General features: G+C 43.0%; 1 protein-coding gene across 4 annotated transcripts in view; it reads left to right on the top strand.

Annotated features, from left to right (window-relative positions):
* Positions 1 to 26,551, top strand: part of RUSC2 (RUN and SH3 domain containing 2) — a 54,289-nt gene that overhangs the window by 10,709 nt on the left and 17,029 nt on the right. The window contains exons 1-2 of one of the 4 annotated variants that reach the window (XM_036330464.1): positions 12,196 to 12,431; positions 13,179 to 13,258. The exons of 1 other annotated variant lie outside the window; for it this stretch is intronic. The gene's annotated coding sequence lies outside the window, so the exon portion shown is untranslated. Of the gene's footprint in view, positions 1 to 12,195; positions 12,432 to 13,178; positions 13,259 to 20,916; positions 21,399 to 26,551 lie in introns of those variants that run through there. 2 more of the 4 variants (XM_036330461.1, XM_036330465.1) reach the window with 2 other exon arrangements.

Below are 26,551 nucleotides of genomic sequence, written 5' to 3'. Positions count from 1 at the left end.
TGGTCGGCAAACTGCGGCTCTTTGGCCCCTTGAGTGTGGCTCTTTCACAAAATACCACATGCGGGCGCGCATGTACAGTGCGATTGAAACTTCATGGCCCATGCGCAGAAGTCGGTATTTTGTGGAAGAGCCACACTCAAGGGGCCAAAGAGCCGCATGTGGCTCGAGAGCCGCAGTTTGCCGACCACTGGCCTAGACTTGTTCCCCCACTCTTCTCCTGTTTAACTTCCTTTCAACTCACCTTTGAAGGCTCAACTTAACCATCATTTTATAAGTCCTTAATCAGTCTTAATTAGGTCCTCTTAACACCCTATACTTTCTTTCATGGCATTTATTAGACTTTGTAATTATATTTTTGTGTGTGTGATTATCTCCTTCCTCTGCTAAATGGTAAACTCCATGAGGGCAGGGATAATATCTATTTTGTTCACCGCTATAATCCTAGCAATAGCCTCAATTCTTTGCCCAAACATTGAATTAATAGCCTTTGAAAAAGGTGTTGAAGGAGAACCTAGAACTAGAGCACTGGTCGTAGGAATTAGAAGAGAAGATAGACTAGAGACAGACCTTTTCTAAGACAGAAGCTGTGGGACTTGGGGAGAGGCACCTGGTGTACATGTCTGGAAGTAATTAGACCTTCTAAGGAGAACCTTATCAGACGATGTAAGGAGGATGTTTGTGGGGAGGGCTCCGTCTCAGAGTGTTCTGCTGAAAGTGAGCCATTCAGGTAGTTATGTACCTTAATTCACTGTGTTCGCTGGGAAATGCTTGACTCACAGATAACTTGCAAATTTTCTCTTCCTATTTATTCCCTTGGAATGTTTCCTGGGACAAAGCCACTTTGCAATTTCTAGGAGAACAAAGAACAGAGCCGTGAAGGTTGAAGAATTTGAAGTGGTATGCCTATTGGGGGGGGGGGAAATCGCACTAGGCTGACACTGACAAGAGTCCCTGGTGTAAAATGGTAAATTGAACAAAAGTGCGGTCTCAAAAAGGCAGTAGCAGGGGCTTAGATTCAAGAAAAGAAGAGATTCCTGATTCATATTTACCATGGTTGCCACTTACTGAGCCCTCACTGGACACCAGCTCAGTGTACTAGGTGTTTTCTTTATCTTCTGACTCCCACCACCACCCTGTGCCAGTAAGGGAGGTGTCATTGTCCCCATTTTACAGGTGAGGAAACCCAGGCTGAGGGGGATCAGATGGCCTGCCCAGTGCTACAGAATGATCCCCTGAGAGCAGAGTTTTAGACCAACCTTTTCTTAGTTCTCTGTGTTGACCAGAAAGATACAAAAGTGAATGGCCTGAAGGGGGCCACAGCTGAGGGGCAGTGGGAACACAGAGTTCCTGTTGTCTGTGCTATTCAAATCAGGGTTCTAGGAACAGTAATTCATTAGCTGAAGTGAGTTCATGGCCTTAAAGTCTGTGATGTAAATAGGGATTGAAATCCAGCAAAATGAATGGGAATAAAAATGGAGCTCAACTGAGAGCAGGTTATTGAAAGATTTTAGTGACTCCAAGGGCCAGAGTTTTCAGTTCACATGTAGATAATTTCAGTTGCTAATTCAGTGTAAGCTGGTCCCTGATTAATAAACATGCTAACTGGCCTCCCTGGACAGAGCTGGCTTTTATGGATTTGCTGTCTTTCCTTTCAATGTAGCACATTCCAAAGGCCTACTTTATAGTTTGTATAATCAGTTACTTAATTTGTTTGGTCTCCCCAGGTGAACTATAAGCTCCATGAAGGCAGGCACCAGTTCTGTTTTGTTCACATACTCCAGTGCCTAACATTTTGTGGGTGTTCAGTTAATAGCAAGACAGGTCCTCAGGGCCACGAACAAATTCCTCCATACATCTGCCTAAAGCAGGGAAGGCAGCCCTTCCGGACCCTTGTTGGTGTACTTCCAGGTTATGCTTTTAGATTCCCCAGATCTGCCTACTTAGGTGGGGCCCCAAAGATTTGATGCCATGTGGCTCTGGTTTTGGCAATGGGGCTTGTCCTTGTTCTGAGATTTTTAACAATAGATGTATTGAGCCCTAGCCGTTTTGGCTCAGTGGATAGAGCGTCGCCTGCGGACCAAAGTGTCCCGGGTTCAATTCCAGCCAAGGGCATGTACCTTGGTTGCAGGCTCCTCCCCAGCCTGGGCCCTGGTTTCTCTCACATCGATGTTCCTCTCTGTCTTTCCCTCTCCCTTTCACTCTCTCTAAAAATCAATGGAAAAAATATCCTCAGGTGAGGATTTAAATAAATTAATTAAATAAATGGATTGTGCTATTTCCTATCCCCAGGGGGGTTCCGTGGGGCAGTGGGAACACAGAGTTACTGCTGTCTGTGCCAGAACCTCCCCAGAGATGCTCCAATAGAGGTTGGCTAATCAGGAAATTCCATTCCCTTTTCCTGAAACTAAGCAGCTTGAGGAATCTCTCCAGCTGGAGTTGGAAAAGCTCCCAGTGAGGAGAGCTGTCTTATGTAACTTTATAGACTGACTGCCCCTTTCCTGGGAAAAAACAAACTGTTTCTCAGCTAGTGCCGGACTTTTTGGAAGCATGTCCTGCATTCTTTCCTGGATGCTCATCAGCCCCATTGGAAGCAGCTGACAGAGCCGAGTTGAAGACTAGTGAGGCTAACAGGGGAGAGATGCAGAAAGCGGGAGAGAGGCACGTCTGTCATTCTGGCTGGAATTTGCCATTCCGGTTCTCATGCTGTGGCTCCCAGTAGCAGTAAAGGGAGCATAGTGTGAGGCGAAGGGAACTTGGGGAGAGGAGTTGTCCCTGGGCACACTGAGCCCACTGTTTATCCTCTCAGCACCCCAACAAGGAGGACTACAACTAAGTGTGTGCAACTATGTCCACAGCTATAGTGACTCAAATTCTGCTCTGGAAAAAAATTTTTCCATTGTAGTTTGGTGAAAATTATTTTTGTCCTTAGTTCAATTGATTGAACATTTTAAGTCACGTGCCAGGCTCTCAGCTAAATTAAATGACTACGGAGATGAACAAGGCAGTCTCTATCCTTAACATACAACCAGGAGGAAAGAAAAAAAGTATATATAAGTAGTTATAATACACTTCCTTGCTATATGGTCCTTTGCACCTTATGTAATTCTTGTATCCTTAAATCTCTTATAAAGGTGACCATCAGGTTGATGTCTACTTGTGAACTTCCATGCTAGCTAATTTAAGATAAACTAAAATACAGAAAACCTCCCCTTTTCAGGTGTGACCAGTTGTTTTATTAAAGTATTCATGGAAGGGGCAGCCACAATTTTAATAATATTCTCATCTTCCTTGCTTTTATTTCCACAATTTTCTAAAGCTAATATAAGGCATTTTAGAACTTTGAATGTAACTTGAATCTTTCAAAATAACAAATAGCTTCCTCAGTGAATTATAAGTTGCTCTATGGCATGCCTGTAGCTTTTGCTTCTTCCCTGAAATAGGGTGTTAGGCACTTAATATACTTGTTACCTTGGTACAAGTATTTCTCTTCTTTTGGGCTGTAAGTGTGTGTGTGGAAGGGGGGGGGAGGGTCCCTCATGTCTACTGTGTTAAATATGGTCCATGAGGCCTAGGCTTTTAGGCCTATGAGGACCCCAGATGGCCCAAAAGATTCCATTAGCCCATTTACTGCCAGAAAATACAGATATTCAAAAAGAAGGAAAAATGTGTGTATTTTAAAAAATAAAAATAGGATCCTTTCCATACCATGAATTGTACTTCATAAATTGCTTTATTTAGGAAAACCTTTCTCATGGACATAGTTTCATCTCAGCAACTATTCTAACACAATATTTTTATGTCTCATAGAGTATTTCATTATGTGAATTACCTCAATTTAATCAATTCACTAAATTAAAGTATTTTTAATTTTTCTTTTACAAATGGTGTTTCAATGAATATTCTTGTGTATATGTCTTTGTGTGCTCTTATCATGTTATTTCTTTTAAATGTATTCCCTAGAAGTAGACTAAATAGTATATTTATTTCAAATATTGATGCATATTGCTTTGCTTGCCCTCTTGGAAATTTCATTCATTCAACAATATTAACCTACTATGTATACCAGACATTATGCCAGGTTCTGGGGATATAATCTGTAGTAATAAAATTGTGTTATGCCAATTAGACTGGACATCCTTCCGGATGAAGCTGGGGCTGCGAGGGCCAAGCCCCTTGCACAGATTTCGTGCATCGGGCCTCTAGCAGTAAATAACGATAGACAGGGCTTCTGCCTTGTGGAGCTTGCTTTCTAGCCTTAGAATTAGAAGCTAAGTAAGCAGTTATAAAGCACAATACAGGGAAGTGCAAGGTGCTTTGGGAGCGTATAACCAGGGCATATAATGTGGTCTAGGAAGAGCCATGAACTTGTGAGTTTCAGTTTAAAACCTGAAGGATGATTAAGAATTAGCCAGACAGAGAACAACGTAGACTGATGAACAGGGACAGATCCAGAGACAGAGAAACAGCGATCAGACTGTCAATCTCCAGAGGGAAAGTAGGGGAGGGTGGGGGTAAGGGGAAGAGATCAACCAAGGGACTTGTATGCATGCATATGGGCCAAACCAATGGACATGGACTACGGGGGGATGAGAACATGAGTGGGAGGGGGGAGGTTGGGGGCTCATGGGGGGATGAGGACACATTTGTAATACCTTAACCAATAAAGAAATTAAAGATTTAAAAAAAAAAAAGAATTAGCCAGACAAATGGAGGGGCCCTGTTCCAGTCAGTGTAGAAGCGATGGTATGACTGTAGGGCAAGGAAGCAGTGGCAAAAGATGAGAGTGGGAAGTTAAGTTACGAAGGTGAGAGTATATCTTTAAGGAGTTTGGATGTTATGGAAAGCCTTTGAAGGGTTTTTAAGAAACAAGAAGGTGATATAAATAGACTTCATTTTGAAAGGATGGTTCTGGGAAAGGAGACCAGGTTAGAGTTGATATAGGAGTTCAGGCAAGTGGTAAGTATAGCTTGGTCTTGGCAACTAGCATTGGGGATAAAGAACAGTGGACATGATTAGCAAGACTGTGGTTATTGGGATGTGGTAGGATATAAAAAGTGGAAATAAATAACCCAAAACTGGTAACTTAAATAAGATGAAAATTGATTTTCTTTCTTAACAAAAATTCAGAGGAACACAGTCCTGGGCTGGCCTGGCAGCTCCACAGTCATTAAAACCCTGGCCCCTTCCAGTTTTTCGGGTGGTTATATACCTGGTCCATCTTTATAGTCCGAGATGGCCACAGCAGCTCCAGCCGTCACACTACTTTCCTAGCATCAGGATTGAGGAAGGCAGGAAAAAGGATGCAACCTGTTTATCTTTTAAAAATTACCCAGAACAGAAGTCTCACAGACACTTCTACCATAACTTAGTCAAATGGCCACACCTCCCTCCAAGGAAGGCCCAAATTTGGAATTTTAGTTGGGCAGCATTGTACCCAGCTGAATATCAGAGTTCTCTTAATTTGAAAGAGAATGGACATTTGGCAACTAACAATCCGGGGTCTGGGAATATACGAAACTACAATTCAGCCAAATTGATTACACAAAAAATACATATACCACTATTGAAAAGCGACTTCTTTGGCTACTAGGCAAAGATTTAACATATTAAAATCCTGTTTGCCGAGACCGGTTTGGCTCAGTGGATAGAGCGTCGGCCTGCGGACTGAAGGGTCCCAGGTTCGATTCTGGTCAAGGGCATGTACCTGGGTTGCGGGCACATCCCCGTTGGGGGGTGTGCAGGAGGCGGCTGATCAATGTTTCTCTCTCATCGATATTTCTGACTCTCTGTCTCTCTCCCTTCCTCTCTGTGGAAAATCAATAAAATATATTTTTAAAAAAATCCTGTTTATTGTTGTTGTAAAGAATAAACAAGTGTTAGCTCAGATAAGGCCCCGGCTTAAATGTGAACATGGCTGTATTGATTTGATCTGAATCACCACCATGCGAAGTTGTCATGCTTGTAATTGGAAGCACCTTGTCATTCATTAATATTCAGGCTGTAGAAAAGAGCAGACCAACAGATTGCTGCTATTTAGGATAAAGTTTAAATAGGACCTAAGTTAAGGCATTTGCTTATTGTTCTTTTCTACCAAGGATATTCGCAATTATTATTATAAATATTAGTCTTTTGCTGTAAGTCATTCATTTCATTCTAGTCTGCGGTGTATGCGGAAGTGTAACTCCTGTGATTCCTCACCCTTTGCACAATGTTCTTAGGTTGCTTCTATGGCAGTTTGATCCCTGTTTACAAAGCCTGTAACTATTTGTGGTAAATCCTAGATTTGCAGTCAGCCCGAAGTCTGCTCAAAACGAGTTTCCTTGCTATCCACAACCATACCACATATAGAAGCAGGCAGGGTGGGGAGGAGACAAGGATTTGGGACCTGAGCCAATTCAAGTGTGGGTTTGGGGAGGGAGGGGAGAAGCCTGTTAGAGACATGAGGTAGTATTATTAAGCAGAAAATAGATAAAGACTGTTTATGGCTCAGTCTGCACTCCAGAATAATAATGCAATAAACTAAATTCCAGAGATGGTTTTGAAGCGCTTTATATGAGGGGAATTAGCCAGTCTGTCAGCTCTAATGCAAATAACCTCAGAATACCTCCTTCACATTCCTCAGTGGCTCCTTCGAGGGGAACTGCCTCTGAAATGCATGCATCAGCCCTTCATGAAGAGGAAAGAGGATCTCTATGCAGGCCCAGCAGAGTCAGAATTTTGAGTTAGACTAGAGACTTTGAATAAATAGACAGGCCTTTAAGATCTAGTGTAGAGGTCAGCCCACAAACTGAGAATAATTTTTACATATTTAAAGAATATATATATATATATATATATATATATATATATATATATATATATATATATATATATATAGCAGAACTATGTGGCCCACAAAGCCTAAATATTCACCATCTGTCCTTTACATATTTACTCTCTGGCCCATGCCAGATAGAGTTTGCTGAATGGAGGTGGGTCTCACCAGAGGCTGCAGGCTGTCAGAACATCTATTTTGAATCCCAGGTAGGCATGTGAAGAAAAAGAGGCATCAGCATCAACAAAGAATAGATTTCTATTTCTCCTCTCCAAAAGCTCTGGAGACCTGGCAAACTGACCCCATACTGGGGATTGCTGGGCTAGAAAGAGTGAAGGCTTTTTTGTTGGGTTTAGAATACAGTATTGCCCTTGTTCTAACTGAGCAGTGGAATGCATCCTTTCATTAACATTGCTTTCTCGGGCCTTCAGGCTAAGTCCAGCTTGTAAGCACTGCTGCTGAAAGCCCTATCAATGGAATACAAGCCTCAGATATGTGTCCTGGGCCGAGGCATAGGGGAGAATTAGGTTTGTCAATGGAGTAAGTAGGTAAGTGAAAGTGTTCCTTTTTGCTTGCATATTTCTACTTTCTCTAGTGCACATTAGCGGAATTTAATACTTATATCCAGGGAAGCAGATTCCTAACTGCTTCAACTGTTCCTCAAACTGCAGGTGGGAATTCTAGTCCTGAAAGACAGGAGCTGCACCTCCAGGCCCAGACCAGGTTCCCGTCTCCACATGGCCACCGTGGCCCTGAAGAAGGAAAAACTGACAAGGCCAGGGCTTTCTACCTATATGCATGAATGACCATTATATTTCTGAAATACTTTGGTCCAGAGAATTTACAGCATTCATTTACATTTCTTGCTACCTATTATTTTAAATATCCAAAACGTTTCCCTTGCCACAATACCAGAAGGTGGATACAATTAGCCCCTTTTCTGACGGTAAACCTAGAGCTTGGAGAGGACAGTACCCTGCCCCTGGATGACCTAGCAAGTCGGAGAAAAAGCCAAGAATGAAAGCAGTGTTCCTACCCTTGGGCATCCTGCCACTATTCCTAGGCATGGGTAGCCTCCAGATGGAGCTGAGGCCAAACCCCATGTCTCTAGTGATCAAATCTGGTTTTCTGAGGCTGTATTGTTGCTCTGTTGACTGGATGGATAAGCCTTGAATGACAGGGTAAAAATGTATTGAGTGAGTGGTTCACCAGCCTACCTTCCTTCCAGCACCCTGGCTCCTCAACAAATGGATATGTTGTGTCGTTGCCAATGGTTATGAGTCAGCCACAGACAGGACGATGATGGAGTCACTCATTGGTCCTGTGCTCTGGAGCATGGCTGCTCTCTGTGTACTTCAGCATTCCTACCTGGTGTGGGGGACATTTTTGTCATTCCATCGCAGTCTGCTGTGCACACGGCCCCTCAGCTGGCCAGTCTACATCTATTTACATCAGCTGTCCAGCTGCCAGCCTCCTCACACCCGTCTGCCTAATGGGACGAGATGAAATCTGTGTTAGGAGCTGCCTTTCAGGGCAACGCGTGGGATATCCACAGAGTTCCAGGTGCTGTTGTCAAAGTGTAAGGCCTCTGGGACCCCAGTGTCTAGGACTTGGGGATAAAGAGGCTTTCAGGAAAAATCTTCTGGGCACTGGCTCCTGACCACATGAGGGCTGGTTTCTTGGTATTTCTATCCTATTGTGTCATGTCTAGGAAAGAAGTTCTGGCCAAGTCAGTTTTCAAGGGGTTTGATACATCTGCTAAAAAGCTATGGGACTAATGGCTGACAAGGCTGAGCTTCTGGAAGTTGAATACCAATCTTCCCTTGATTTTATTCAGATTCTTTCACTGCAGCCAGTGTGTGTGTGTGTGTGTGTGTGTGTGTGTGTGTGTGTGTACACACATGCGCTCGCTCACCCTTCCAAAACAATGTGTTAGGTTTATCATACAGGGCCTACCTGACTCAGGAGAATGCTATAAACAACAGCTCTCAGCCCGGCCAGGATGGCTCAGCAGTTGAGTGTCGACCTGTGAAACAGGTGGTCACGGTTTGATTCCTGGTCAGGGCACATCCCTGGGTTGTAGGCTCAATCCCCAGTGTGGGGTGTGCAGGAGGCATCCGATCAGTAATTCTCATCATTGATGCTTCTATCTCTCGCTTCCTTTCTGGAATCAATAAAAAATATATATATTTTTTTTAAAAAAACACTCACCTGACATCCAGGTGGTCCCTTGGGACCAGACAACTAGACATATGACAGCTCTTCCCCTTTCCCCTTCCCTGTCCCTGTTAATAGTGAACTGTTCTCAACCAGGCTCGCTTCCTCAGAATCCAGCTTAGCATCCCGAAGAAGCCTGGGGCCACTCCTATAGCAGGAAGCTGTCCTAGATTTGGGCAGTAACCAGTAGAACTTGATACTGACGCCAGAGTGTAAAAATAAACACCTCCTACAGTGCTGTCTTAATCCATTGGCATCAGAGTTGCTATTATTAACCCATAGGCCTCACAGGCAGCTGTGATGGGCAGACAACAGCCTGGACAGACCTATCCTGCCAGCTTGGGATCAGACTGTTTCTTTGCTACACCTACTGGGATCTGATCTGGGGCCCCTGGAGAAGCACCATTAGTCTGGGAGCATGCCCCACAGCAGGTAATACTAGAGATGAATTAGTATCTTTGGTTTGGGAAAGCCTTCGGCTCCCAGGGCCAGCCTGGCAGTCCAGAGTATAATTGACACAGGATGACTAACTCAGTAATACTGCTGGGAAGGGAAAAAAGGAACATGATTCTTTCCATTTCCTTTGGCTCTTTTATTTTATTTTATTTTTGTTAATCCTCACCTGAGGATATTTTTTCCATTGATTTTTAGAAAGAGTGGGAGGGAGGGAGAGAGACAGAGAGAATCAATAGATTGCCTCCTGCACATGCCCCAACCGGGCAGGGGATCAAGCGTGCAACCGAGGTATGTACCCTTGACTGGAATCGAATCTGGGACCCTTCAGTCTGTGGGCCGACGCCCTAACCACTGAACCAAACCAGCTAGGACTCATTTGGTTCCTTTAAAGAGATGTTGTCTGTTGGTTGCTTGGACCTAGAGCCCTTAGGTTTTCTGGGAAGTTGGGAAAGGAGAGAGGAAAGGACTCCATTTGTCCTCTGCCAAAGAAATAATAATAATAGTTGACCATGACTGAACACTTACCTTATGCCAGGCACTTTACATACAATATCTTACTCAATTCTACCTCAAGCCTTTGAGGGGAAATATCATGACAGTTTTACAAATGAGGAAGCTGAAATTTAGTGAAGTTGAGTAACTTCCCAAAGTCCCCTGCCGGCAAGCAGTGTGTCAAATTGGACCCAGACCCATCTGCACCAGCATCCATGCTCTGAATCATACAGAGCCTAGCTTCCTGAATGCGCGGGGCCCAGGCCAGACTCCAGCCACCGGCTTTAAAAAATCTTCTGCTTACGTAAACATCAGTTTACTCTCACGTCAATCCTATAACTAAAGCAAACATCAAATAACTACACAGAAGGAGTCTTTGCTGCCACCTGCTAGTAAGGTCGTCCCAGTGCTGTTACGAACACGGCGAGCTGGACACGGAGGCTGTCGCCTCGTTGGGAGATATGTCACCTCTGGGAAAGGCTTTGACTCTGAGGGGTCCCAGGACAGTGACTCCTCTGCTGGGAAAAGTTCAGACTGGAACCTCGGAGAGCAAGGCTTTGAGGGCGTCTAGTAGTCACACCGAGGGAGGCGTGTGCTCGAATGAAAATATTTCCTTGAAGGGCTTCTCTCTTTTCTTTCTCTACCTCCCCACCCTGTCTCCACAACTGGCTTGTGTAATTCAATCTAAATTCTTCTCATACCCCACTTCACTGTGCGTATGTAGCCTTTTATTTACCGCTTCTGACAGGCTGATTGGATAGCAGCTTACCAACCCGCAGGCCTCAGTCCACTGCCTGGGGGGAGGGGAAGCAAAGAACACTGGTCTTGCTTCCTGGAGCCAAAAGGAACAACCAAAGGAAAAGCAAGCTAGAGGCCACTGGCCCTCACCGAGGTGACCACACTGAACAGTCAAGGAGAAGCGTAAGGGCCTCTTTTGTCCCAGCTCGCTCACTCCTGCAAATACACGCTTGAGAACTACATCCACGCCCAGCAGCCTGTGGCAGGCCTTTGAGCACCCCCTCCTGCTAATTGTCTCTCGTCCCTTTGCCCACTACACCTAGCTTTAGGAGGCTTTCTCTGTCCATCTCTCTATCCTGTGGGCCTCATTCACTGCTGCTTCCTCCATCCTCTCACTGAAGAACTCAGTCTGTCAGGGCAGGAACTAAATCTTTCCTAATTCTCTATAGTCTTCCTCTCTCTCCCTAACGTACATCCTCCAAAGAAATGGGATTTACAGCAAATTCTCAACCTCTAGAGACTTATGACTATACAGCTGGAAGCCAAGCAGTGTGTGTGTGTGTGTGTGTGTTTATATGTTGAAAGGCAGGACAACTATTAGCACCCTGCATAAGAACCTTCCCTTGGGCCGCAGGTTTTAACCTGACTTGGTTTGTAAAAGAGTTTAAAGGGACCTTCGGAGGCCGTCTGATTCAGCCCTCTGCCTCCAAATAGGTATTATGAGTTGGGCTACGGAGGGAGTCAGATGGTTGACCTAATGGAGAAAGGTATACAGTTGCTGGCAGGATCAGTGGAAGAGAAGAATTTTTTTTCTAGGTATAATCCCCTTTGGAGCAGAGAGACCCTGGGACAAAGTTGAGTTTATTGTCAGATTTTTATGGAATAAAGGGAAGCAACCCTTTACAACTCAGTGAGGGTCAGTGGCTTCTAGTTTATTCTTTTCCTGGGTGTAACTCCCAGTGATGCAGTCTCCACCATTGAATTGGGGTCTTTGGAGCTTCAAGCATAGCTGAGCCTAAGAAATTAAAGGCTTGGAACCTGTTGGGGTTCCTCCCTGTTAACGTAAGAAACATTCAAATCTGTAAGGAATTCTTGAGAGTTTATTTGAGCCAAACTGCCTACACTTGGGGGAAGCAGAATCTCAACATATTCAGATAATGCTCCCGAGAAAGAGGGTTTTTTCACCTTGTTTTACACTTTACAATCAAAAGAGGAGCCGAGCCGAAACCGGTTTGGCTCAGTGGATAGAGCGTCGGTCTGTGGACTGAAGGGTCCCAGGTTCGGTTCCGGTCAAGGGCATGTACCTGGGTTGCGGGCACATCCCCAGTAGGAGATGTGCAGGAGGCAGCTGATCGATGTTCCTCTCTCATCGATGTTTCTAACTCTCTATCTCTCTCCCTTCCTCTCTGTAAAAAATCAATAAAATATATTAAAAAAAAAAAAAGAGGAGCCGAACGTGGGTTACATGAACTCAATTGGTGATAGATGAGGGAGGTGGGAGAAAGTACAGCGGGGAAACCTCTGGGATTGGATAAAAAGTAAAATGATAGACACAGACTTCTTTTTTCTTAGGTAGGTGCAGGATAGTTGACAGTCAACAATTAACAGATGACAATAACAATGAGGGAATCTGTGGTCTGCACCCCGGTGCCATTTGTTCTGCCCTGAGGGGTCTGCAGAAAGGGAAGTTACAAGTTACCCTGACTTTCCACAGGTATGTTATCTTACATCAAAAAGACAATAGGCTCGGGAAAGATCAAAGTTGATCTTTGTCAGGGAAGATAGCAGCTTAGGACATGACTACACCATCCTTTGTGGTTACTTTAGGTCTCTTGAGTTTGTAAGATCGCCATGTAGGCCTTCCCTGAGTTAGTCAGGTTAGCATGCGGTCCCTTTTTGTCCACATCCCCTGGATATTCTCTGTGGTTCTGACTGCATTAAAGATGCCTGCGTCTTTCCAGTTCATAAGAGAGGAGATGAACTTGGGGGAAAGAAGACATGCCCACACCAGGTGGCTTTAGGAAGGAGCCCATTCTACTTCAGAGCCAGGCTTCTTCTAGAATGTTGGTAACTGACTTTTAGGAATCAACTTCTAGCTGAACCTTTCTGTAACATTGCTGAGAAGCCAACAGCAAAACAAGCTCTGTGCTTGGAAAGAGGACTCTGTATCTGAGAGGCCTGATAAGGAAGCAGCTGGGTGTGTCTAGGACAGCCCTTCAGGCTGGGTCTCTTTCCACACTCCCAGCAGCTGGCTGGCCTCACTTGTTATTAGTCCAAAATAGCATAGCACAGTTCAAAACAGTGGCCTCCTCAGCTAGGAGCAGCTACACCCAACCCGGAGGAAAGGCAGATGAGCTCCTGGAGGGTGGCTGCTACTCCATTTGTAGAACCAGACTCCTGGTGCCATAGCCAGGTGCTCTCAGGCATCTAACAGCCTGTTTATTCTTTCCTTGCAACTCAGCCCAGACAACCCCAGGATCACTATTACCACGAATTCTTAAATCTCCACATTCTTTCAGCATCTTTCAACACATTTCAGAGGTAAGTACTTGTCTCCAACAAATCTTATAGCCCATAAACACACAGAACTTTGGTAGGCAGTTTACAAACTGATTTTCCAAATTCATGCAGAAGGACCATTTCTGTACTCAGAAGTAAGTTTTGTTATTAGTGCAACTAATCGACATCATTTCCCAAACATATTTGATTTGAGAGCCATGAAGAAAGAGTCAAGAGACGCTTTCTAACAGTTAATCATCTGTCCCAGCCCCCAGTTCTCCAACCCCAACAAGCCATGCTCATGCTTGCCTTCGTCCAGGTTTTCAGAATCTCTTCCTCTAGGCCCGAGAGTTGGAGCGTCTGGGCCTTTAGGCCTCCCTCCTTCCACCAGAGTAGTTCTGTTTTATGTATTGGGGCTGTTTTATGTTTTATGTTTTATGTTGGGGCTGAAAAAGTTTGAAACCATTGCACTAACCCTTATCTCACATCCTGAAACATCGTTCTTGTTGCCCTAGCCCTCTCCAGAGGCATGTTGGCAATGATTTTGACAAAATTTTGAGCCACTCAAGTTGGGCTTTTAATCCGGAACATCCATCATGGTGCTTTATACACAGTAGGAGCCACACAGTACTTGTGGCTTGCTTGTTTATTTGACTAATTGATTGATTGACTCCCGAGATGACATTAATTAATGACCTTGGGAAGCTTCTAGATCAGAGAAGAGTAGATAGTGTATCATAGTTTATTTTGATTTGTTATGCTTTGAGCACTTCTGACTTTTCCCGTTGGAATCAATCATGCAGTCTGAGATGAAAACATGTCTAAAAGGAGCTACCTAACATAGGTTGTTGCTGGTGTAGAGAATACTAGGTCAACACAAGCAAAGGTCCTTCCTGTTGATTTCCAAAGAACATCCCGACGTGAAAGGTAAGCAGTGTGATTATTGGGAAAGACTGGGGACAGAGGTCGCCTAAGACCGCATAGATTATGTATTTTTTAGTACTGCGATTTCACTAAAAGTTAGCCTGGGTGATTTTCAACATTACTTCATGTGGGAAATGCAGATCTTTTTCTTTTTTTAAAATATTTTGTATTGATTTTAGAGAAGAAGGGAGAAAGATAGAAGCGTCAATGATGAGAGAGAATCACTGATTGGCTGCCTCCTGCATGTCCTACACTGGGGGTCAGGCCCAAAACCCAGGCATGTGCCCTGACGGGGAATAGAAACGTGTCCTCCTGGTTCATAGTTTGATGCTCAACCACTGAGCCACACTGGCCGGGCTATTTTGTTTTTTAATTAATGAAAGTTTTATATACATTTAGATTTTTTAAAAAGTCAAGTGATAGAAAAAGGACATTAATGGGAAAACTGGCAAAATCCAAGTAGCCTGCAAGTTTAGTCAATAGTAATGTACTCGATGTTAACTTTTTGTTTTGGCAAATGTACTATGATTATGTAAGATGGTAGCATTAGGAGAACTGGTTGAAGGACATTCAGGAATGCTGAACTATCTCTGCAACTTTTCTAAAAATGATTCCAAAATAAATAGTAATTTTGAAAAGGTCTTCACAATGAAAAAAAATAAAAGCAAATAGTGCCAAATCTGGACAGTTGGAGCATCAAAATCAAGAATATCAGCAATAGTTTATGACCCATTGAATTTTAAAAAGGAATCCCAGAGTCTGTACTGATACCAAATAAATAATGGAAGGAAGGAAGGAAGGAAGGAAGGAAGGAAGGAAGGAAGGAAGGAAGGAAGGAAGGGGTAAATCTTTCTTACACTAGAATGACAACTAATAAATGTAGCAGGAATAATAGAAAATCATTATCTTTCAACCATCAGAGTAAATAACCAATTCAGTCAAAAATTATCAATGGATGCTAGCATTTCTGTAAAGCGTTTATAGTTTGTAGAGCACTTTCACACACTGTTTTGAGTAGGCTACTGTTAGATCCATTGCAGGAGGTGTGATGTTATCTCCCCTTAGTCTCCACATCCTTTTTGTCACCTAGTGACTCCCCATAAAATAGGCTGGGCCAGGCATAGGAATGCTCAGTAACCAATGATTATATTCGTATATGTTTTATTTTCACTACCCCTGGATCTCTCTAATAATCTCTTGCTACTAGGTTATCTTTGAGATTTTTATCCTTTATTCAAAACATTTCCTGTATAGCTGATATGTATTCTGTATCTGACATTCTCAGTATCTGAAATTCTTGCCATTTAAATGTATTATTTGTTGTTTGCTCTGTCACTTGCTCATAGTATCTTGATTACATGTACATTCATGATCTTTGATGTAAACTAATTTTTGCTTGCTCTTTAATTTTGAGAATCCCATCAACATAGTTGGGGATATTTTCCTCCAGAGAAGATTTGTTTCTGCTTCTGCCAGAAGTTGTAGGGAACCACCAATCCTGGCTCACTTGAGCTTCTTTTGAGGGTCTCAGCTTCATGTGGGAGTCTCAAATTTAGCTGCCTCACCTTTCTAGTGGTCCAAAGCTTGTCGTTCTGACCACACAGTTAGAATGCTTGGGAAATTGGCCCACGAGGAACTCTGGTCCTCCCCCTTGCTTACTTACCCCTTGCTCATGACTTTTTCCCCCGGCTGGGGAAGCAGATTCTGAAATTTCTCCTCTTTACTCTGAGTCCTGAAATGCTTTTTGAAGTATATGTTATACAGAATTTAGTTTTTTTGCACAAGGGAGTCCCTTAATATCTTGTTCACTGTAATGAAAGTAGCAAAGGTCTATATAATCTGATATCCTACTTGTTAATTCTCTTTTAAGCCTTTTTCGGTACCAGAAAACATTTATTATAAACATAATTTCTATCGTTCCACTATATTCCATTGCATTGCTAGACCACTATTTAATTATCCATTTTTCTATTGGATATTTAGAATATTTTCAGGTGTCTTTTGTTTTGTTTGTTTGTTTGTTTGTTTGCTGTTGTAAGTAATACTGCAGTAAACATTATTATAGTAATGTGAGGTAAATAGTGTCAGACATTTTATTTATTTTATTTTATTTTTTATGATGATTCATATTTTATTGGTAAACAAACTGAGGCTCAGAGAAGAAGCAACTTCAGTAGGTTTTTGTAATGAATAAAAGGATTAATTTGTACTATATTTGGTCACTGCTCTTTATACAATAACTAGAGGCCTGGTGCACGACATTTGTGCACTGGGGTGGGGTCCCTCAGCCCAGCCTGCGCCCTCTCACAGTCCAGAACCCCTTGGGGGATTCCGCCTGCTGGCTTAGGCCTGCTCCCTGCAGGCCTAAGCCCGTAGTCAGACATCCCCCAAGGGGTCCTTAGCACTGCCGCAGAGGTGGGAGAGGCTCCCGCCACTGCTGCTACACTCACCAGCTGTGAGCCCAGCTCCACAGAGGGAGCGCACTGACCACCAGGTGGCAGCTCCTGCATTGAGTGTCTGTCCCCTGGTGGTCAGTGCCTGTCACAGCGACCGGTTGTTCGGCCGTTTGGTTGATTTGCATATTAGCCTTTTATTATATAGGACGTGCTATCTTTTATTTTTTAATTTTTATTAAATTTATTGGAGTGAGATTGGTTAATAAGATTAAATAGGTTTCAGGTATACAAGTCTATAATACATCATCTGTATATTGTATTATGTGTTCACCACCCAAAGTGTCAGACATTTTAAATATTGTAAGTTCAAAAATTATACTGCTTCAGACAGTTCAAGTATTATAAGAAGGCAGACTTCTGGTGCTTAAGAAGTGATTAGAAAAAAAAGAGTTAACATAGTTCATTTTTTAAAGAATCTTGGTGTTGAAACAAAAGAAAGGGGGAATTATCTGAGGTTCCTGGGTTGACAATGCCAGTGATGGCTAAGATAAAAGACAAAGTGATCACACCATTTTCAAATCCTTCCAGCAGTATATGAGGGTTCCAATTTCTCTGCATCATCAACACTTGTTATTGTCTTTTTTATTTTAGTCAGTCTAGTATGGTAAAGTGGTATCTCATTTTAATTTTCTTTTGCACTTCCCTAATAACTACGTTGTTGAGATTCTTTTAATGTGCTACTGGCCATTTGTATGTTTTCTTTGGAGAAATGCCTATTCAGATCCTTTGCCCATATTTTAATTGGGTTATGTTCTTTTTATTGTTGAGTGGTAAGAATTTTTAATATATTCTGGATAGAATTTCCTTATCAGATATGTGATTTGTAAATATTTTCTCCCAGTCTGTGGGTTGTGTTTTCACTATCTTGATTGTGTCCTTTGATGCAGAAATGTTTTAATTTTTTTTGAAGTTAGCCTTACTATTTTTTATTGTCTAAGAATGTGTTGCCTAACTCAAGGTCATGAAGAGTTATTTTTTTTCCTAAGCTTTTTTTTTTGTTTTTGACATCCAATATGATTTTATTTTAGTTTCAAATGTACAACACAGTGCTTCAACATTTTTATAATTTGTTAATTGATCCCCCAATATTTAATGATACTTTTTTAAACTTGACCTTTTTTTTTTTTTTTTTTTTTTTTACATGAACAGCAGGGGTCTTCTCTTCCAAGCTTTTTGAGTCAGAACTACCCACCACACATTCATTTACACTCAAGGCACATCTCTTTTTGGATTATTCTTCTTGAACAAGACTATTGCTAACCACCTCCAAATACCAAGCATGGTGCTAGGTTTTATAAGGAACACAAAATAAAAATTATACCGTCCTATGCACTGAATATTGGGGATACAAAGATGAATATAACTTGGAGTGTGCAGTCTTTAAGAGACATTAGGCAGAATGCAAAAAAAAGAAAAGAATGATAGTCAAGTGAGAAATGATTTCCTTAATCCTTAAACCTGTTGTGGACTGATGTTAGTTTCTGATGATAGTTGATGTAATGTGTGTGTCTTTGTAAATATGTCTTTTATTTATTTTAGAGCAGTGGTTCTCAACCTTCTGGCCCTTTAAATAAATACAGTTCCTCATGTTGTGACCCAACCTTAAATTTATTTTTGTTGCTACTTCATAACTGTAATGTTGCTACTGTTATGAATCATAATGTAAATATCTGATATGCAGGATGGTCTTAGGCGACCCCTGTGAAAGGGTTGTTCGACCACCAAAGGGGTTGCAACCCACAGGTTGAGAACCGCTGTTCTAGAGAGAGAGGAAGGGAGGGAGATAGATAGAAACATTGATGAGAGAAACATTGGCTGCCTCCTGCATATCACCTACTGGGGGGTTGAGCCCGCAACCCATGTGCCCTCACTGGGAATGGAACCAGTGACCTCTTGGTTCCTGGTTCAAAGCTCAACACTGAGCCACACCAGCCAGGCTGATGTAAGGTTTGTGTGTGTTTTTAAATGATGCTACTTGGCAATATGAGAAATTGGCAATTCTATATTGATCCCCTGGTTTCTGTACGGGTTTTTTTTTTGTTTTGTTTTTTGTCTGTAAACTCAACAACCGGCAGCCATATTTTCAGAAGACAGAAAGATAATTTCTGGCTCTGGGGTGATCAGTGAAGATTTGATGGAGGAGATGATCTGGGCCGTGTAGGTTTTGGATAATTCTGAGTATAGACAACTATAACAGGCAGGAGAATCTGAACAAAGTGGAAATGAGCTTATGAAACAGGTTTGAAGGACTAAATGATGGGATGAAGGAAGTAAGGTTGGGTAGAGAAGGAGTAGAAAAGGAAGATGTAGAGCCTTGAAAGCCAAAATGAGGAGTTTGAACTTGATTCTCTGGGTAATGAGAGACCATTAAAAGGGACAGGAGGAGTGACATATTGAAAAAAGAAGGTGCTTTAGCTAGATGAATCTGGCATTACTAGAAGGTAAATTGCAAGTGAGAAGACTAGTTAAGAGGCAGTTGAGGTTTATAATGTGATAGTGTTTGTATTTAAATAATTTGATCTTTCATCAGAAGCCCTATAGATCTCAGGCAATAGTAGGTGGAAAGTGGGTGACAACGCGGCCTGTAATGAATAAGCCAAGTACGGCAAATATGAGAGCTACCACCTTCTATGTAGGCAACGGGAACACTGCATAAGTCGTGGCTGTCCAGTGCAATGCATGGCTTAGCCTCACAGAAATTTCTGGGCCCGGGACCCTGGGCCCGGATCTCTTATAATAAGTTAGAACTCCAAGCACTTGGTCATGGAACTTGACTTTGCCCTAATCTGCAGCAGCGCACTCAAACCCTTTTGAGGTCAGAATCAGCGAGGGGAGAGGGAAGTATAGTTACACCATTTCTACTCCTTTTACTTTCCCTGCAAGGGTCATTAATAGTTAGTTTCATGAACAGCAGCCTCCCGCTCTCCCCTTCCTTGTTGTTTCCTGCTTTGTAGGATCAAGGGTCCATGGCCCCTCAGACAAGTCTTGGTTGGAGATAGGTTTTGGCATTTTAGCCACTTCTGTTCTTCTCTGTACAATTCAGCTCATCTCATCCTATCATCGGTGAACACATGAGTCTCATAGGGCCGTGGTCGGCAAACTGTGGCTCGCGAGCCACATGTGGCTCTTTGGCCCCTTGAGTGTGGCTCTTTCTAAGCCTTAGGAGTACCCTAATTAAGTTAATAACAATGTACCTACCTATATAGTTTAAGTTTAAAAAATGTTGCTCTCAAAAGAAATTTCAATCGTTGTACTGTTGATATTTGGCTCTGTTGACTAATGAGTTTGCCGACCACTGTCATCGGATATAGAAGAAGCAATAAGGGGAAAGGAACTCTGTCTCTCCTGGATCCTGTGTGGTGGCGCTATGTTCCTGGCCAGTGGACCCAAGCCCTCTTTCTAGTGACCTGAAATCCAAGGGCATGGCTCTGGAGTCCAGAGAGTGGTCAACACCGGGAGGAGCCCTACGCAGGGCTAGTGCTCAGGGGCCAAGCCCAGCTTGAGACCACCTCTGTGTTCAAGGGTGGCAGCAGCGGGCAGTGGCATGAAGTGGACAGAGACATGCTGCTACTTACTGTGTAACTGGCTCTGGCTGTGGCTTCTCTCCTGTTTATTGATTCCCACAAACCTGGCCCCGAACCTGAGGAGGGTGAAGCAGGGAAGGGTTAAAGGGCTCTATAGGTCTACAGGCAGAAGAGATTTTTTTTTTTCTGACCTAGGGGAGTCCACTTCCTTTCCCTAGAAAATAGGCCCCCCACCCTGTTGGCCGGATGGATGCTGCCTCCCCACAGACCCTACTCAGCACTGACCAAAAGCTGATTGATTAGGTGAGAGGGGGCGGTTCTACTCCATTTACATTGGCAGACCCCCTGAAGACCCTGCAGTGTGTAGAAGAAGCCTGCCTATGACCCAGTCTTTTTACAGAGGAAGGGAGAGGGATAGAGAGTTAGAAACATCCATGGGAGAGAAGCATCGATCAGCTGCCTCCTGCACACCTCCTACTGGGGATGTGCCCGCAACCAAGGTGCATGCCCTTGACCGGAATTGAACCTGGGACCTTTCAGTCCGCCACTGAGCCAAACCGGCTAGAGCTGACCCAGTCTTTTTTCTGAAACAGACTAAGAGGCTCCAGGCGGGCATCCCCTCCTTAAAGACTGAACTTGCTTTGGCTGCTGGTCCCTGCAGCCTCCCTTCAGGGCTTCAGGAATCCCCGCCCAGCTGGCAGCTCCACCCTGAGGCTAGTCTGGAATCCCAGTGAAAGGAAAACGCTGGAAAACAAGAAGTCATTCAGAGTGGGCAAAAGAGGAGGGAGCGGTTTCTGGCTAAAATCTAAAAGGAGGGGCCGCAGGAAGGAAGGAAACTCTAAGCCTCTGCCCAGACTTTTTCCTGAGACTCTGAAGGACAAGAGAGGAGCTAGGCCCAGTGTTCTCCCTAAAACCTTTGCTGCCTTGAGAGTTCCCGTCTTGCAGCGCCGACTGACTGCCCTCCCCCTTCCCTGGGCTGACGGCCCTCGGGGACTGACAGGGAGGGAGGCTGAGCGGTGCTGTGGGCACGCCTGCTCCTCCCTCCCCCCTTCCCTTAGCAGCAACGTCACCGCAGCACCAGCGGCAGCGGCAAGGATATTGGGGCTGGGATTGCGCAGCCTCCTTGCATTAGCAACGATGCCATTGTATTAACAGAAACCAGACCGTAAGAAACCAGCCCCGTCCCCGCTGTGTGGTCCCTCAGCTGGAACTGTCACGGTAGCGCTTGGTCGGAGTGCAAACGGAGCAGCTTGGGGTTCAGCGCGGCTCCTTACAGAGGTATGGCTCAGCCGGGCTGGGGGAGGGGCGGGGCGCCATCGAAGGATAACGGATCAGCACATTTGGACCCTGGTTTCTAGGGTTGGCTTTGTCCTTCCTAAAAAGAGAGTGAGATCGAGCATGAGAGGCAGACATTAGACGAGCTCATCCATGCATATATCGGGCTGCGGTGCAGAGATGGGTAGAAGCAGAGGCTGGGCTAATGGTGTGTGTGTGTGTGTGTGTGTGTGTGTGTGTGTGTGTGTGTGTGTGTGTGTGTGTTGCTGTGTGTGTGTGTGTAGAAGTAGAAGAGCCTCTCCTTCCTTTCTGGGCATTTCTAATGAAGCTGCTATAGTGCGGGTCCTGGCGGAGGGGGTCAGATCTAGAAACAAAGGCTTAATGGGAGGAGACACCACAAGAACCGTTGTAAGTTTATGATGGAGAATAAGCAAGGATCCATGCAGCTTTCAAGAGGAAGGGCCGGGAAGCATGCAGCCCATCCTTTCTTTCCACGCATGCATACATGCACATAGACACACATACTGTATCGGCTGGCACTATGGGAACCGCCAGGCTCCAGTAAGGATGGATGGAGTGAAAAAGAATGTTTTGACCAAGAGGCTCCACAGTGTGGGGGAAGGAGGGGGAGGCAGTCCCGGTAATGCCCAGGGCACCCGACCTGTTTTAATCAGTCTTCTTATACAGACTTAGATTTCTAACAGGAGGAGACCTGAGCATAAGCTGACACTCCCGAATTCACCCTCCTGCTGTCTTCCCTCCATTCCTGCCCACGAGAGGACCCTGGCAGGAAAAAGGTTATCGGTCCTACTGCGGCTCCTCCTGGGGCCTCAGGTCAAGGTCAGGTTGCTGCAGAGCAGCAGCTGAGCGCCGCTGTCTTCCCCATCCTCCTTTAGGAGGCCAAGGAAAGAGGGGAGGGGTTCTGTGGCTGAAAATGCTGATGATCAAAGTCAGGGAAACCTGTCTTTGAAGTTTAGGAACATTTCCTGCCCAGAGTTACCCTATCGCTGAGCAGATAGAAAGAGTTCCTTAAATTCTCATTTCCTTTGACCACCTTAGTGGGAGATTCAAAAACATACGCTAAGCCCTGGCCGGTTTGCTGAGTGGTTAGAGTGGCAGCCTGCGGACGGCAGGGTCTCGAATTTGATTCCCTATCCAAGGGCATGTACCTCCGTTGCAGGTTCCCCAGCGCCAATAGGGGCATGTGCAGGAGACAACCAATCGGTGTGTCTCTCTCACATCTATGTTTCTCTCTCTCCCTCCCATTCTCTCTAGAAATCAATGGGGAAAATGTCCTAATTATGCACATGTATGGTTGAGGAGTATACTGGGAAGTTGTAGGAAGGTGTTAGTTCCACGAAGCACTGAGGAATATGAACTTCAGAGCAGGGGGAAGGGATTGGGGAACTGTGAATGGGGCAGAGACATGAGGGCTGGGAACTAGGGCAAGAGGTGGGATTGAGGAGTGTTATTAGAGCCTGGAGCAGTGATATGAAAGGGACAGTGGGATTAGAAAAAGAAAAGTGGGTAAATGCAAATTATGTAAGAAGCTCTTATGGAAAGAGCTCTTCCACCTCCTTGTTTTCCCTTCACCTTTATTAGAGCTCACGGGCCACAGTATTAAACTTGTCTTGTTATGGAACAAACAAGTCACTCCCAGGGAAGAAGTCAGAGAGGTGTGTTCTTGCTAAATGTGCTCTGTGGTATTTGAAATAAGTCACCTGTACACTATATTCTCATTACATTCTTAACTGAGCAAGAGAAAAAAGCCGAAGGCTAGGATTCCTGAGTCCCATCTTAATGGTGTCATTTATTCACAGTGATCTTGGGCAAGTCATTTTATTTTTCTGGGTGTCGATTTCCTTATTTTTTTAAAATGAGAGTGGTTCTGCCCACTTTGGTGAGTTGTGAGGATCAGTGAGATGACATACATAAAAATGTGCGTGTGAAAGTTTGAGGGTGGGGGACTCATGGATATAAAATCTCATGAGATGCCTACAGAACTTCACCTTAGTTGGCTGAACTAGAGTTGTCTATGGAGGAATGATTGGCAGGCATTTCCCTTGGTTGTGTGGAAATCAGGAAGGAGTAAGACCCCTGAGATACAAAAATATGAAATAAAATAAAATAAACCAGTGAAAGACTTTTATACTTAAAATAAGATTTGGTATAACCTAAATGAAAAGCTAAAATTATACAGCTTTAAGGGGTAAAACGGGAAATGTTATTTATGATCTTAGGATAGGCAAAGATTTCTTAGATGAGAAATAGAAAGCTTTAGCCCTAAAAGAAAAAAAAAAGGCTTAATGAAACTTCATAAAATTAAAAGTTTCTTTTTAAAAAAAGTTTCTATTATTTGAAAAAATAAATAAAACTATTAGGAAAACAAATGGGCAAAGCCACAGGCTGAGAGAAGATATTTTCAAGACATAATGGGTGTCCCCCAAAAATGTATGCACACACTTTGAGTAATTATAAAGGCGTATTTATTAAAATACATTTCATTTTCAAAATTAAGCTTCAGCTCTTAAAGTGTGTATACATTTTGGAGGAACACCCTGTATACCTGAAAAAGGCTTATATCCGGAATAAATTTTTAAAAACTCCTAACTTCAATTAAAAAAAAAAAAGACAAGTCAATTTTTAAATGGATAAAATTGGAGTCAACAAATAACCAAGCACCTACTGTGTTCCAAGCACTATGTGTGGGTTCTGGGGACACAGAGTTAGCTGTATCACAGTTTTTGACCTCAAGAACAGTCTGGGAGACAGATATGTAAACATGATATTATAATACAACTGTCAGAGCCCTCCAGCCAAAGGTTCTTCATCACCTTCCATATCCATTTGTTCCTGGTCCCTGGTTGAGAGGATCAGCTTTCTGTCTAGACTCTGTATGTCACTATGTTTTTCCATTTGAATGCATGTATGATCCAGTAATAGTTTTGTGGGTCAGAATCATAAATTCCTATGTGTATATACTTGTGAATCCCTCTTGAAAATGGTGCTTTAAAAGGGGGGAAATATTCTTTGAAAATCAAGTGATGGCTGTAGCCCATAGGTACTCCTAAAATTACTGCTATATGTACAAGAAAGTTTTCTATGCTCCTGTTAGTCCAGACCTTGGATTATGGCCTGGGTCCTAGGGAAACCTAATACCATATGTAAAGGGAAGCCCCCTCCCCAACCCTTGAACCATGGTATCTGTGGTGTTTAAAGGGAAAAAAAACTGTTTGAATTATGTACGTAATGGGTATTTATGATATACAAATTAGAAAATAAAGATGAAACAAAAGAATAAAATTAAAAATAATCCAAAATCACTCAACAGAGATAAGCATTGTTAACATTTGTTGTATATGCTTTTGAATTTTCTTCCATGCATACCACTATGGTCTGAATGTCTGTGTCCCCCAAAATTCATATGTTGAATCCTAACTCCCAAAGGTAATGAGAGTAAGAGGGGGGCCTTTGGGAGGTCATTGGGTCATGAGGGCATAGCCTTCATGAATGGGATTAGTGCCCTTATAAAGCAAGCTCCCAAGAGAGCCCTTGTCCCTTATGTCCTGTGGGGACACAGCAGGAAGGTGCCAGTGTGTACCAGAGAGGGCTTTCACCAGGACACAGCCATGCTGGCACCTTGATGCTGGACTTCCCAGCATCCAGAACTGTGAGAAATAAATGTCTGCCTTTGATAAGCCACCCAGTCTGAGGTACTGTTATAGCAGCCTGCACTAAGACGGATTTAGATATATTTATTTACAAAAATGGTGTCAGACTGTAGTGCTGTTTGTGATCTGCTATTTTCACTTAATATTTTGTGAACATTTTCCCAAGTCAGTGATCATATTAACACATTATTTTAATGATATCCTGCTCTGTACATTTTTAAATGGACTATTATTGAAATTTTAGGTTGTTTCCAACTTTCTGTTATCTTTGTGGCATATGTATTTGAGCCCAAAGTTTTCCCGGCAAAGGAATAGAAAAGATGGGAGGAGTGAAGGGAAAATGATCTCATAGCAAAACTTTAAAAAATCCATTTTACCTCTCTCTACAAAACCCCACACTTTAAGGTGGCTGCTCCTCTCTTTTCTTTTCTTTTAATAAATCTTAAAACTTTTTTGTTTGTTTTTTAATATATTTTTTAATTGATCTCAGAGAGGAAGGGAGAAGGAGAGAGAGGTAGAAACATCAATTTTAAATAACAGCTTTATTAAGTTATAATTCATATGCCATAGAATCCACCCTTTTATAAAATTGAGAGATAATGACATACCATAAAATTCCGGTTTTGATTTTATTCACAGACTTTTGTAACCATCACCACTGTCTAATTTCAGAGTATTTGCATCACCCCAAAAAGAACCTCCATGCCCATTTGCAATCACTCCGCATCCCAGGATTCCAGTCCCTGGCAACTACTCATTTACATTCTATTTCTGTTGATTTGCCTGTTGTGGACATTTCATATAAATGGACTCATACAACATCATACAAAGAAGCCTTTTATGACTGCTTTCTTTCACTTAGCATTTTAGTGTTCATTCATGCTGTAGCATGTATTAGTATTTCATTCCTTTTATTGCTAAATAATATTCTGTTATGTGTATATACTACATTATGTCCATCTATTATTCGTTGATGGACATTTGTATTCCCACTTTTTTGGCTACTGTACATATTTATAATGTTGCTATGAATATTCATATACAAGCTTTTGTGTAAATATATGTTTTAATTTCTCTTGAGTATATACCTAGGAGTAGGATGGCTGGCTCATATGGTAACTTTATGTTTAACATTTTGAAGAACTGCCAGACTGTTTTTCCAAAGTGGCCGCATGGCACCATTTTACATCGCTGCAGCAATGTTTGAGGTTCCAGTTTCTCCACATCCCCACCAACATTTGTTACTGTCTTTTATCTTAGCTAATATAGTGGGGGTGAAGTGTTGTGATTTTTATTTCTCTAATGACTAATGATATTGAGCATCTTTTCATGTGCTTATTGACCATTTGTAGGTCTTTGGAGAAATGTCTATTCAGATTCTTTGCCCAGTTTTTAATTGGGTTATACATTTTTTAAATTCTTTATTGTTTAAAGTATTACATAAGTCTCCTTTTTCCCCCATTGACCACTCCCCGGCCGCCCCCA

Source organism: Myotis myotis, unplaced genomic scaffold (genome assembly GCF_014108235.1).
Source record: "Myotis myotis isolate mMyoMyo1 unplaced genomic scaffold, mMyoMyo1.p scaffold_m19_p_12, whole genome shotgun sequence".
NCBI lineage: Eukaryota > Metazoa > Chordata > Mammalia > Chiroptera > Vespertilionidae > Myotis > Myotis myotis.
Note: the sequence above shows the minus strand (reverse complement) of the source record. Positions and strands in the feature narration are given on the sequence as shown.